Source organism: Cicer arietinum, chromosome 7 (assembly GCF_000331145.2).
Source record: "Cicer arietinum cultivar CDC Frontier isolate Library 1 chromosome 7, Cicar.CDCFrontier_v2.0, whole genome shotgun sequence".
In the NCBI taxonomy this organism is placed as follows: Eukaryota; Viridiplantae; Streptophyta; class Magnoliopsida; order Fabales; family Fabaceae; genus Cicer; species Cicer arietinum.
The window spans coordinates 36096145-36107790 of NC_021166.2; positions in this window are offsets into that span (position 1 = coordinate 36096145).

Consider the following 11646-nt stretch of genomic DNA (forward strand, 5'->3'; position numbering starts at 1 on the left):
TATATAATTTTGTTTGTGTGTATATTGTTATGTTAATTGGTTTTACAATATTAACAAGAGTTATCATTTTATCTATTACCACTAATGAACCAAACTCTAAGTTTTCACTTGCATATGTTGTGTTATTTTCTTATTGCAGTTTCAAATATCGAAAGACAAAAATTACAGACTATTCACTCCCTTTACCATAAGATCAACATCAAACATCAATAAATTTGTGTAATTTTCAAGCAAATTACTATACTTCTTGAAAACTCAGATTTGAAAATTGTCATTCTTATTACTTTTTTCTATTTATATTGAATTTCTTCAGACTGAGTCGTCTACTCAATATATAAGCAGTAAGGAATTGGCCAAATTCTAAAATAATAAGACTACAATTCAATATATAAGCACCAGGGAATTGACCAAATTCAAAAACAACAAGACTGCAATTCAATACCTTTTTTCAAACAGATATAAGCAAAAGCCATATTACCAATAATCAAGGAAAACAGACTTGCAAACCAAACACTAATTCACTTCAATTCATTTCAATTCATTTCAATTCACCTTGTTTCAGTTACACAAAAAGGATTAAACTGTAAGATTTAGCGATTTTCAAGTTCTTACATGTGAAACAATAAAGATGAGATGTTAGGGATTTCAATTAATTGTGCAAAAACAAAATGAGAAAATGAGTTACAGTTTGCAAATCAAATAATAAACTATTTCTTCTTTCATTTACACATCAAATAATTATGAACATAAAACAAATTAGAGAGAGAAAACAAGAGAACGAGAGTGAATAGAGAGCGAACGAGAGAGAGCGAACGACAAAATAAGAGAGAGAATGAGAGAACCTTTGAATGAGATGTTGAAGCGGCGGCTGCAGAGGTCTGAGTGGCAGAAATCTGACGTATAATCTGGGTTGGAGCAATTGGAAGAAGAAAGAAGGGTTTCTAGTGAGACCAGTGAGAATAAGTTAGTATGAATGATTTAGTTTTTTTAGTCAAGTGAAAATGATGAGTTTTTTAACTCAACAAAAGATCCTTCTAACAAAAAAGAAAGTAATAAACAAAAATTTACTTTCACTTTATCCATGGACAATCAGTGTAACAATTAAAACTATTCTCTTCATTTACCTACGGAGAATTAGTGGTAAAAAAAATACGAAGAAATTTCGATAACTTAAGTTTGAGTTGCATTTTTTTAACTTTACCCACGAATTTTTTTAATTTTATCCACATAATAAATGAGGAATCGAATTAAAAAAAATCAATTTATTTAATAACAAATTTACTCACGAACTGATTTTTCGTAGGTATAAAATGTTTTCTTGTAGTGATATAATCTAAATTGTTATTTTGTATTTTTTTTCCAGATCTATGTGTTTTTCTATTTGATGTTGCATAATCATTTATTGTTTCCATTAAATTGAAGAAGTATAGTTGGTATTCTCTTCAATTGTCAAAAAAGACCAACTATAATTGGTAGCTACAATGATAACATTGTCTCATTTTTGAACAAGTTACTTTTTATGATTTAGTATTATGATTTGATTATGCTTCTATATAATTTAAGTAACCGAAAAAAAGTTGGATTCAACATCCAAATGATTGTCAATAGGTTTAAATATTGGTCATAACCACAAAAATATTTTTATTAGACCACATATGTTAGACGATACTACTCCAAAACGGAAAAACAATTCCATACATAAATTATTTACTATGTTAAACGTAGTTTAGTTGGTGAACTAAGAGATAGCAAAATAAATTTAAGCAAGTCCATGACACTAAAATAACTTTATTAATTTATTTTTTTGGGTATAAATTTTTATTTCAATTTCATTGTGTATATTTTACTGTAATGAGCTGAAACTTAAAACTTCTGTAATATTATTAAATACTATACAATAACATAAATAAGATTTCCACACATTAGACTATTATATACACCTTACTTATGATTATAAAATATATTTATTGTCATAACACAATAATGTTAAACTTTTCAAGTTTTCAATAATCAATTTTTATTTACATCTTTGTAATCGCGATTTTCACAATTTTGAATTTTTTTATCTCTTAATAAAATACATTGATAAATAATTAATTCTTTCATTAAATGTCAATTTTACAAAATTCAAAAAGGTTTATATATTTCTAAACTTAACCTCTAACATGTTTATATTTTAGTGCATCTCTATTTTAAAAGATGATTTTTTTACTTAAAATTAATATTTTTAACTCTACTTACAATTTAAGAAAAAATATTAGATTGATTTCATGATTAAATCCGTGCAACAAGGACACATGCATCTAGTTATAAATAATTTTGTTAATGAAAAGAGTGCGAATCAGTAGTGTGAAAAGCGATGCTACCAGCTTACCGTTACTCATCCTTCAATTATTGTGTTAAAGTAATGTTTTATTTTTTTTAAAACTGCAAAATTTATTACTAGAGAATGCACAAGCTATGCACCCCATAAAAAGTTGACAACAGATTCCATATTCCCAATTGACCTACGCATATAGAACTTAATCAATACAAAAGCACTCCCTTATTGATCTTTTCCTTTTGTTAAAGTAAAGTGATCTTTTCCTTTTGTTGAAAAGAAGAAAAAAAGTACTGAAGGTTGGTTCGAGATTTTGTTTACAAATTTAATCTCATTTAGAGAAAAAATTAAGTGATCTCTCCATTAGTTAATCTCATTGTTAGAGAAAGTACTGAAAAAGAGTGCAACATTTTGTAGTGGAAAATAAAGATAAGGTTGGTTCGAGATTTTGTTTAATGTTTCTAGCTTGTGTAACACATGGACTCTAGTCTTATGTCTTCCAATTATATACTTTTTTTTATCAACACATGTCTCGCAATTAATTACTTTGTTTGCAAATTTCCTATTCAAATATGGAGTTCAAAGGTGTGCGGTGACTTATAGGTTACTCTAACAAGTATATTTATTCAAACAATTCAATTAACTTATTTGTCTCATTTTGAAAGGTTAATGTTCTTTTTATAAAAAAAACAACAAAGTTATGTTAGAATTATGCTCACGATGGGAATTGTCTGAACTAGTTATCACTATGCTCCTTAACTAATCCACTCAAACTACCAAACCAACCATATATCCAATAAAATGTTTAATGTTCTTTTTTAAAAAAACAACTAAGGTTATGTTAGAACTGTGTTGATGGTAGGAATCGTCTGATCTCTTTATAACTCTGCTCCTTAACTCATCTACTCAAACCACCAAAACAACCATATATCCTCTAAAAGGTTTAATGTTCTACTTTGTAACATAGACAATTCATCCCTTGTGCAAAATGCAAACCTTGTCTCGCATGTGAATTATTACTCTTCACTAAACAACATCCATAATGATTAGCTTTAAAATAGAGAAAAAAGTTGTGTTGATGATCATATACTATTCATTAGGGTTGTGGTGGAGTACTACAACTACTACTTCTAGTATTCATGTTAATGCACAAAGTGATAGTTTGAAGGTAGGTCATACAATGAATGACTCATACAAGTTATGTTCAGAACAAGGCAAGTATTGTCTAAGTTTTGAGTTTATAGATAATGAAGAGGATGACAATAATTATTTGATTATAAGTTCTATATATGACAGAGAAATAGTGTGGCAAACATATATCAGTGAATATTCTAACGATATTTCATTAAATTATTCTAGTCTACTCAAAATAGATTCTCAAGATGGAGGAATACCAATAATGATTTACTCTTCACCTCAACCAATTAGTAACATTGTTGCAACCTTGTTAAAAACATGTAATTTTATGCTCAACATCTTATCTCCAATGGTATTAAGAGTGAACATGTGTTGCGGTAGAGTTTTCATTATCCAATACACACTTTGGTGCCTACCATGAAGCTAGTTGTTAATCGTAAAACCCGACATAATATTCCCACTATCAGTTCCTTTTATCATTGACTTAGTTTGGTCAATGACTCAGATCCTTTTAGCATTCCCACCATCCTCTCTTCTTTTCTACAAAAATGCATCTTTCCTTTACTTTTGCTTCATGATTATTAACTCAAAAAGCTCTTGTGTTACTCTTTTATTTAATTTCTATGGTTTTTTTATACGAAATTCTATGTTTTGTTTTTAAAACCTTACTATTTGTATTTTTAAATTTGTTTTCTCATTTTTTTTATCTCTCTTTTCATTTTGTGTCACATAATTCATCACATCTTGATTTAATCTGGAGTGTGACCAGAATACTAAGATAACAATGACTTGATAGCAAATATTCTAATAGATGTTAGATAGATTCTAATATCATCTTAAAATTTTGAGTTTGACTTAACTCAAACCTACAAAATCAACTTGTAAAGTGAATACTGACTCCACTAAAAAACACATTATCAGACAATATATCATCCATTGTGAGCCTCTTAATAGTAATGAATATCTAAAGTTGTCTTATGCAGTTAGCTCGGTTAGTAACTATAAATTTACTAACATTTGTTTATCAAAAATTGATTTATCTAAAGAAATTGATTTATCTCACCGCTTATTCATGTTGTTAGAATTATACAATAAAAAATAATGATAAAAAGAAAAATCAATGGATTGATAAAATACATATAGTTTTAGCTATTTGTTTACTAATTTCATATGTAAATATTTCCATAGCATAAGAACATTACATTGTAATATTTTGTGAATGAATATAGTGTTAATTGAACACGAATGAAGAAAAATAAATCACAAGAATTTCAATTCAATTCTAAAATAACAACAGTAAAATCAAATGTAAATTAAAATTAAAAACCAGTATTTGATCACATTAAACAATATAACAACAATAATACTTCCTTCTACATAAATAAAATCAAATAAAAAAGCTCCTAGAGAGGGAGAGGGAGAGAGGGGAGGGAGAGAAAGGGAGATTCAGAGATAAGGAGAGAGAGGGAGAGAGATTTGGAGATAGAGTTCAGTGTAAATTAACTTTTTTGGATAAATTCAGTAAATCTTTTTTTTTTATGATTATTTTGGTTAAAAAAACCTTCTGGTTTTAAAAAGATATCATTGTATCCAATGATATATTTACTTTTAGAGTTAGTTTTAATTCGGTCTATGGCAACTACAACTATTAAAAAATGTATTTGTACACAATGAAAAAATTATTGAATATTTTCATAATATAAAATCTCGTAAATGACACTTATAATTTGTAAAAATTCTTATGTATTTTGAGTTTTTTTAGTTCCAATTAAACAAAATTTTGATATTTTCAAAAGTAAATGTTCCACATGCAATATACTTATATTATCGATTAAATATTTTTGTGAATTGAAGGAACATCCAAAAATTCTTTTAATTTAAATATCCATATTTGAGAATGTTACACATACAATATAAGGAATACTTGTTAATGTTTATAAACTTTTAAACAGAAAGAGGTAAATTGTAATAGCAATTTGCATGAATGCTATTCATATTCCAACTTTTGTATATATAATTTTCTATGCAGGTAAAAAAAGTGGATATGAATATGTGCAATAATAGTTGCAACTTTACTTATGACATGCCTCCCCGTTTTATCCTTAGCCATAAAGAAACAAAAATATAGGCTTAAAGGTACTTGAATATTTCTAAAAGGATTTAGTACATCAAATCCTAAACACTAGTTTAAACAATTATAATATGATATTATACCATTGGTGACAGTAGTTGAGACAATAATAAAGATAATGAACAATATTTATTATTTTCATTAATAATTTCTTGATGATTTTACGAGTAAAATCACTATAAGAGAATTTTGATTTTGTGGCGGTCAAAAGTCCTCATAAAAGGGAGAAAAGCAACCACAAAGTTTTTTTGTTACTATTTGTGAGGGTTTAACCTCTCAAAAAATTGTGATGGAAAAGTCCGCCTCAAATTTGTGAATGCTTAGACTGCCATAAATGATAAAGTTGATTATAAAATTCGAAATTAATATTAAAAAATGATATTATATATAAAAAATTAATATTAATATAATTTAAAAATTGAAAATATAAATTTAAATTAAATTTAAATAAAATATTATATATAAAAATAAATTATAATTTTAATATTAATTAATTATTACTGTCAAACAAAATAAAATATTCTAAAATTAATAAATTATGTCATACAAACCAAAAATTAAACACGCCTTAATTAAATAATAATGTATAATATATTCATATAAACCAAAAATAATAATAGAAAATATTACTCGAATACATCAATCATCATCATAATTCATCTGATCATTAGCTCCACTCCCTCCATCATTATTTGATGGAATATTACCCAACGACAAAAGTCCCTCAAAAGTATTATTAATTAGTGTTGGAGACAACATGGTTTGAAATTGCATTTTATCTTCAAGTACACCACCACTAGTCGACGGAGCCATAACCGGTTGAGGTTGATTTAAATCTGGTCTGATCAAGTTAGTTGTTGGCATAGTTGGTCAGCTTGAGGTTGAGGAAGATGTTGTGAAAAAGACCAAACATACTAATGATTATTGAAATATTGTTGTTGCTAAAACATTGGTTGTTGTTGTTGTTGGAAGGTGGAGTTTCGAGGCTCATGTTGTTGTTGGAAATTTGGAGGCGGTTGCTGCTTTGGGGAGTATTAAGAGTATTGTTGTTGCTATTGGAACGGTGGTTGTTGTTGCAAGTACTGAGGCCTTGAATGTTGTTGATGATTGTGAGGCGACAACTATTGATGAAATGCAGGAGGAAATAAAAATTGTTGCTGTTGAAACTACGATTGTTGCTCTTGAAACTTTTGTTTCCATTCTTCATTTAGTTTTTCAATGGTTGTTTGTATTAGTTGTTGTGTCTTTTCTTTTTGCCCACTTATCCATTGTTCCTTTAATTGGTCAACATTGTCTATCGACGAATGATAAGATCGATCCATACTAACATAAGAAGAAGAATTCTCAATTTGAATATATCATGTTGGACCTTTTACAAATGTTGACGATAAACTACCATCACCCAACACACACCCTTTGTACTTGCCACTACTAATGTTCATAAACCTTGCAATCTCATACTGTTTTCGTTGTGCTAGACCAGCTCGCTGAGCAGGAGGAAGAGTAGCTTGCTAAACATCCCATTCTTTCATGACTTGTTGAAGTTTTTCCTGTGTAAAAAATAATAATAAAATTAAAATAGTTAATTAATATATAATAATTTAGAGAGCTAATTCATTATAATTAGTATGTATATAGTTAAAGAAATATATATCAATTTAAATGCTAATTAAATGTATATTTACCTGAATAATTTGTGATAATCCATCAGTATACTCATTTGTTTCAGGATTAACATGAAGATAGCGATGTATCTCAGCCTAAGTGACCTCTTTTTCAAGTTGTCTTTCCGAAAAATATTAAATGTCAAGTTTAATTGGTGTGATCTAATAATTAATTGAATATAAATTAATAGATATATATTAATAGTAATTACCATATAATATTTAATTTCTCTAGCAAACATGGAACCTCCCTTGTGAGTACTAGTACCTCTCTCAGATGCTCTATTAATCTTTTCTTTTTCTCTTTTCTGTTTCTAAGCATATGTGTTCCATTTCCTCCACAAAGCACTCCAAACATTTTCACGAATCCAATTTGGTTATTTTTCCTCGCCCTTATTATGTGCATACTACAACATAGACGACAGGCGCTTGGAGAAAATGATGATCAAAAGAAGTCAAAATAGCAGCACTATGCTCTATTTTCCAAGTACATTTTGTTTGTTGTTTGTTTATATTAAAAATATAATTCAACTAAGCATGCAAATGTAAAATTAGTGTCGCGTCCGGTTTGTCCGCAAAAAAAGGAGTCGCCGCCAATTTAATTATTTTAAAAGGAAAAATTAGATAAAACCTAAAATAAAATTCTTAAACCAAAAAAATGGATTCGGGAGTCGATTTCGAATAGGGAAAATAATATTACTTTACATCGTCTATTAAAACAGTTACCGTATAATTAATTGTATACATATTATTTATTTATTTATTGTACCCCTATAAAATAATAAATAAATAAAAGAAAAAAAACCAAAAATAAATTGATTGATGGTCATAAAAATCAGAATAATGGTGATCAATTGAATAGAAAAGAAAACCGAAGAAATGAATCAATAGCAATAAGAATCGGTATAATTGTGGCCAATTAAAAGAAAAGAAACCAACAAAAATAGATTAATGGTAATATATTTGTTTTTGCATCTTTTTCTTTATATATTTTATTTCGCTTTCTATTTTTTTTCCTATTTGTAAAAAGTAAACTCATGGGTAAAGCTTTTATTTTTTAAAGAATGTTTAATCCTAAAATTGTTTTCTTTGCAACACAAAAATAATAATAAAAAAATATAACTAATTGATGTTTATCAGCTGAAAAAATAAATTTCATCATATTGTAATATAATATTCATAATACGTCTTTATCAACTAAAAAAAAAATCATAACAACAGATAAATGTTTTCGCCCTTAGGATTAGAATTAATGGTCGCGGCCGCCGGATGAAATTCATCCTCGCTCGCCGCACCATATTACTCACTCTCAATCGTGGGTGGCCTTTGTGTCGCGACATATCCGACAACGTACGAGCAAATAATTTAACAGATTATTTCACCGTCGTGTCCATCTGTCTCGTTCACATACCGCTACATTACATTATTGTTTTAAAAGAAGGATCAACTTTTTTTTCTTTACTTTAAAACAAATATAAAAAATATAATCCATGAATAAATATTATTATAATTATTATTATTATTATTATCATCATTATTACTATTATTACATTTTTTATTTTTATTTTTTTTGATACATATATAAATAAAAATAATAATAAAATCTGTCAACACATCAATATTTTCTACCCAAGAACTACGTGAGTTTTGATTTCCCTATTGCACCTGGGGATACGTAGGAGCAAGGTCTTTCCCTTGCCAAACCAAATTAATAAAACAAATATTTTTTTTCTTTCATTAAGGTAAATAATTTAATTTTTTTATTATTCTTTTTGGGGTAAAAAATAAATAAATAAATAAATAGATAAATAAATAGTTTGTTTTTCCTTTAATAAAAATAAAATTGGTGGCGACTCTTTTTATTTTTTTTTTCGCAGACAAACCGGACGCGACAATTACAATAGGGTTAAATTTGTTTTTTGGTTTATAAACATCATTTAGTTATATTTTTTATTTTTTTGTTGTAAAGAAAACAGTTTTAAGAACAAACAACTTTAAAAAATGAAAGCTTAACATATGAGTTTATTTTTTGCATAAACAGAAAAAGAGAAAGAAAACAAAAAGAATATTTTTTAAAAGGTGCAATACAAAGACTAATAAACCGAAAATTAGAGAAATAATAAGAAAGTGATACCTTACTGCTGAATTGATTTTTGTTGGACTGATTTTACCTGAATTGGTTTTTTTTGTACTGATTTTCCCAAAATCATATTACCTTCTCCACTTTTGCCTATTATTCTCTCTTCTCTTTTTTTGTGTGCGCTCCATTGTGCTCCCAATTGTGCTTTTGGTGTCGACTATTTATAGACTTTTTGGATGTAGGTTACAAAAAACAAGGGAATAATTGTCAATTGATTACCATTAATCTGTTTCTTTTCATTTAAATGATCACCATTATACTAATTCTTATTACCATTGATTCATATATTTTTTTCTTTTTTATTCAATTGATCACCATTATACTGATTTTTATTACCATTGATTCATTTCTTTTCAGTTTCTTTTCAGTTTCATATATTACCATTTTTATTACCATCTAAGTTTGAGATATCATAAAAAACCCCAACTTAAATCTTTTCTAAGGTGTGCATGCATAGGTTTTATTGAGTTATATGATTAATAGAAATAAATTATAATTTGTTTTCCCTTATTGCATGTTTGGAAAAATTAGGGATTAAATGATTATTTTTCTTTAAAGTTGGTTTTATCACATAAGAATGACGTTGTAATTATTGTTATATCTCTTATGGTAAAGTGGTTGTGTTGTTGATAATTGTGAGATGTTAGTGCTAAAGTTTGAGATATCATAAAAAACCCCAACTTAAATCTTTTCTAAGGTGTGCATGCATAGGTTTTATTGAGTTATATGATTAATAGAAATAAATTATAATTTGTTTTCCCTTATTGCATGTTTGGAAAAATTAGGGATTAAATGATTATTTTTCTTTAAAGTTGGTTTTATCACATAAGAATGACGTTGTAATTATTGTTATATCTTATTATTTTGTTGAAAATTAGATATCCTAAGCTTTTTCAATGAGTGGTTGGCCTTTCAGTCAAATCTAATATCGTTTGGTATTTTATTAAAAATTTTAAAGTTGGCATATAATTATTGAAAAATTTGGCATTTTATCAAACTAGTTGAACGAATTTACTAAATTTGGTATTTTATCTAAATAGTTATGTATCATGAAATCGTATGCAATATAATTTAAAATATGTTAAATTATTATTTTTTAGTTAAAAAGTATGAAGAATATATAAAAATTAACGACTTTTAAAATAAGAGGATTAATTATGTGAATTGGTGAAAATAAATGGATAAAAAATACAAATAAGCCTAATTAAAATAATCTCTACATTGTTATTGAATGATAATTAAGTATTGAGTTTTTGTATGTGGATGAAGTTTAGTTTGATGAATACATAGATGATTTTAAGTTAATGTAAAATATGATTTAAAGGATAGTTTGGTAACTTCTTAGTGAAGACATCTTTTATTATATTTATTGATATAAGTATATACTATTTTGATGAATCACATAAATACTTTGTCTGATTTTTGTCAATAAAGCAACAAAATATTTTTACAGTAAGTTGATTGAATTTCTTCAATAAAGAAAAATTAATAAGTTTGAGTAAAAAACTTTTTGCGGTCATGACGTCTAATCTACCTTACTATTAACTAGTATCTTTCTTGTAATTTTTGTTTGAACGATCAAATATACAAATTTTTAAAAGATTCTTGACTACTATTATTGTTTACGTGTGTAATTCATTTTTAAGAGTATATTTAAATTGTTCATTAATTTTTTAATATAGAATGAAGTACATCAAATTTAAAAAGAAATTCTTGACTACCATTGTGTTGTGTGTGAAATAATTTTTTATATTCTATTTTATTAAATTTTATAATTCACTAAGTTGTTGGGGTGATGCTTCAAAGTATTTAACTTTGAAAAATTTAAGAGTATATTCAAATTGCTCATCAATTTTTTAATATAGAGTGAAATCATCAATTCTTGACATCAAATCACTTTAATCTTAAAAGATTTAATCTATTTTCATCACTTTGTAATTCTTATGTACTTTAGTTACTATTGTATTAAAGTTGTTTGTCAATTAAAATGCTCTCTCTTGTCATTGATTATTGGGAGGTTTTTTCATTATATCAAATTTTAATTTTTCTAAACCTCACAACTTATTTTTCTGTAAAAGACTTTATTGAATATTGAAAATTTTAGTTATGTTTTTGTTAATATATTCTTTATAATTTAGAAAAATAATTATTTATTTGCCCTCGAATAAATTAATAGTAATTTTTGTTGTTGCAATTGATAGTGAAAATTTATTGAGTGGAATTTAGGATTTTTGGTTGTACATTTTTTCCCTAC